Source organism: Myotis brandtii, unplaced genomic scaffold, assembly GCF_000412655.1.
Source record: "Myotis brandtii unplaced genomic scaffold, ASM41265v1 scaffold179, whole genome shotgun sequence".
In the NCBI taxonomy this organism is placed as follows: Eukaryota; Metazoa; Chordata; class Mammalia; order Chiroptera; family Vespertilionidae; genus Myotis; species Myotis brandtii.
Window position 1 is genome coordinate 4,503,324 of NW_005356635.1, and position 3,845 is coordinate 4,507,168.

The window sequence follows — 3,845 nt, forward strand, 5'->3', positions numbered from 1 at the left end:
CTAATTTTATTTTAGTTTTTTAAAGGATAGTTCTGAATATATTAAGTGGATTAATTCTTCATAAATAGGCCCCCTTTTTCTTTCTTTAATCTTTATTGTTCCAAGTATTACAGATGTCCCTCTTCTCCCCACCTCACTTTTATATATATATGTTTTTATTGATTTCAGAGAGGAAGGGAGAGGGAGAGAGAGATAGAAACATCAATGATGAGAGAGAATCATTGATTGTCTGCCTCCGGCACGCCCCACACTGGGTATCGAGCCCGCAACCAGGGCATGTTCCCCGACTGGAAATCAAACCTAGGACCTCCTGGTTCATAGATCAACAACGTTCAATCACCGAGCCACGCCAGCTGGCCCCTGCTGTTGTAAATGTTTCCCTCCATGTCCCGCGTGGTTCAGGGTTCAGGATCTGGAAGAGGAGCCGCACACAAATAAAAGAGAAAAGACAAGAGATAATTTGGGAATATTGGGGGGCCAGGTGGGTAAGTCCAACTCAAGAGGAAGGACTTCCACTGGTGCTCAGGCCGCACCAACCATTTTATAGTCAGAGGTAAACAAGGTAGTGGTTACCATAGTTACACTGTTCTTGTGAGTTTCACTTGTTTTGACCATAGTTACACTTCCTGCACTTCCCTCAGCCCATTAGCTTCCCAGATAAGATTTAGGGAGCATTATAAGGTCAAGCCTAATTATGCTAAGAGGACTGTGCCCTCTAAGCTGGGACTTGTTTGTGACTTTGCCAACAGGTCAGTCCTAGGCTTTATCCTATAGCTGCTCCCCACATCTCTCCACTCTCTGCACTTCAAACTCAGCAGGGACAGATTTCTGCCACCGCGGCTCTGCAGGAGAGTGGAAGAGAGATGGAAAGACAGAGAGAAATACCCATGTGAGAGAAACATTGATGTGAGAGAAACATGTCAACTGGTTGCCTCCTGCACAAGCTCTGACCAGGGTACCGGCCAGGGAGGAGCCTGCAACCAAGCCTGCTGGAGAAGCTCAGAGATCCTGTGCCCCTTTTTTTGAGGAACTCTTTTGGATGACACAAAATGATTTGATAAGTCAAGACAAAACTGCTCTAGAGCAGCGGTCGCCAACCTTTTGGATCTCACCGACCACCAGTGGTCCGCGGACCACTGGTGGTCGGTGAGATCCAAAAGGTTGGCGACCGCTGCTCTAGAGGAGCTCTGGACGATGGCTAGAGACCAACAGTCCCTATAGGCAGTGCTCCGGGTGGTGTACCAGCCAAGAGCAGGTGTTTTCCGGTTGCTGGCCTCCATGTCTGTCTAGGGTCTTGGATGTGCCAGCGCCTCTGGCCGAGGCCTGCTAACCAGCCTCTCCCGGATCAGCGCCCGCGGCGCCTGCCCTCGCTTACTTCCTCCTCTTGCTGCTCTTCTCCCCCTGCTCCCAGGAGGGCGGGATAGCGGTGCAGGGGCGCCATGCTTCCTCCTGACCTTCGATTTGGACGAAACTATCCTGGACGAAAACAGCGTGGGGCCAGCGGCCTGGACGCCACCTACCGCGAGGGCTTCTACAACGAGTACCTGCAGCGGGTCTTCAAGTACCTGGATGAGCAGGGCGTGCGCCGGCGGGACCTGCGTGCCGTCTGTGAGACCATCGCCCTGTCCCGGGGCATGGGCGACCTGCTGCAGTTTGTGGCCAAGCAGGGAGCCGGCTTCGAGGTGATTCTCGTTTCGGATGCCAACACCTTCATCGTAGAGAGCGCTCTGCGCGCCACCGGCCACCTGGGCCTGTTCCGCCGCATCCTCAGCAACCTGTCGGGGCCTGACGCACGGGGGCTGCTGGCGCTGCGGCCCTTCCACACGCACAGCTGCGCGCGGTGCCCCACCAACATGTGCAAGCACAAGGTGCTCAGCGACCCCCTGCGCGTGCGGGCCCAAGACGGCGTGCACTTCGAGTGCCTTTTCTACGTGGGCGACGGCGCCAATGACTTCTGTCCCATGGGACTGCTGGCCAACAGCGACGTGGCCCTCCCGCGCCGCGGCTATCTCATGCACCGCCTTATCCTGGAGGCGCGGAAGGCCGAGCCCAGCTCGTTTCGCCCACCCTGGTGCCCTGGGAGACAGCCCACGACGTGCGCCTGCCTCCCTTCTGCAGCAAGTGCTGAAGGCGTGCTGAGATGGCTGCCTGCAGGGGGCGCCCCGACGAGGAGTGGGGAAGGGAGATCGGGAAAGACAATCTAGTTTTATAACTTCCTTTCCCTTTCACTTTGGTATTCCCTCTGGGAATTTCTAGAATTCCAGCCCGTCCTTTCTGGGGCTGAAAGAGGGAGTTCGGAGCCATCCCTATCTATGTAGTTAAACCAGCTTGGCTGCCTCTCTCAGATCCACCGCAAACAGTTAAATTCTGGAGTCTGACCCAGTCCGGGTGATGCGCATACCGGGGAAGGCAGCGTTTCCTAAAAGCTCGTCCTCTGAACTGAAGGAAGAGGTTCCCTTGCAGACGAGAGAACTTTAACTGCTGCCCGGCCCCATAACTTCCCCTCTCACAGTCTTAAGTCAGGGAGAAATCCTCACGCATCGGACCCCCCCGCGGAAAGAGAGGAAGCTTTCCGCCGACAGCCCCAGGCCTAGGTCTCGCTTCACCTACCGCGATCCCACACAACATCCCTTTTCTTGTCTCCCTTCCCCTGTCCATCCCGCCAGCAACCCCAAAAGAAGAAAAGCCAGATGGAACAGTCGCCTCCTGGTGGTGGAGTGAGGTAGCACACTGTCCGGCTTGGGTGGGACCAGCCAGGAACTTCGCACCCGTGCCTCGGTGTCTTCTCGAACCCGAGCTTCGTCTATGCAGCACGACCAGGGACTTAACCAAAGCCACTCCCGTGGGCTGGGCCCTCTGCAGCCCCTTCCTCTCATATGGAACAGAACACAAAGCCATGATGTTTTAAAGTAGAGCCAGCGAAACCGAAGCCCCTCCTCTTTGGTGTTTTAGAGCTATTAAAGGAGGTGAAGGGGGGGGGGGGGGATGGTGTAAGGACAAAATATAAACAAATAAAATTGATAAATGAAAAAATAATGCTGCTATGAACATTTGTTGTTTTTGTGTGAACATATGCTTTTATTTCTCTTGGATATATGCTTAGGAATAGAATGCTTGGTCAAATGGTAACTATGTTTAAATTTTTGAGGATTGCCAGGTTGTTTTCCAAAGTTGCTGCACTACTTTACTTTCCCACCAGCAGGGTATGAGGATTCCATTTTGTCTATATCCTTGTCCACATTTGTTATTATTCTTTGTATTTTTTATTCTAGGCATCCTAGTGGATTTGAAGTGGTACGTCACTGTGGTTTTAATTTGCATTTCCCTGATGGCTAATGATTTCCATGTTCTTATTGGCCATGTGTATATCTTCTTTGGTGAAATATCTATGTGGATCCTCTCGCTCATTTTTATTTTATTTTGGTAAGAACATTTAATACAAGATCTCTTTTGACCATTTAAAAATTGAATTATTTACTTTTATTATTGAGTTGTAAGAACTCTTTATATAATTCTAGATACAAGTCCTTTGTCAGATATATGATTTGCAAATATTTTTCCCAGTCTACAGATTGTCTTTTTTTTATAAAGCACAAAAGTTTTAAATTTAGATGAAGTCCAATTTATCTATTTTTTTTGTTGCTTGTGCTTTTGGTGTCATATCCAAGAATTCATTGCCAAATTCAAGGTGATAAAGATTTACCCCTATGTTTTCTTCTAAGGCAGTGGTTCTCAACCTGTGGGTCACGACCCCTTTGGGGGTCGAACAACCCTTTCACAGGGGTCGCCTAAGACCATCGGAAAACACATATATAATTACATACTAGAGGCCCAGGGCACAAAAA

The 3,845-nt window shown here is 50.4% G+C and overlaps 1 pseudogene; it reads left to right on the plus strand.

Moving 5' to 3' along the window:
* The first annotated feature begins 1,263 nt into the window (after positions 1-1,263).
* LOC102239580 lies at positions 1,264-2,332 on the plus strand (annotated as a pseudogene).
* The last annotated feature ends 1,513 nt before the right edge of the window (positions 2,333-3,845 follow it).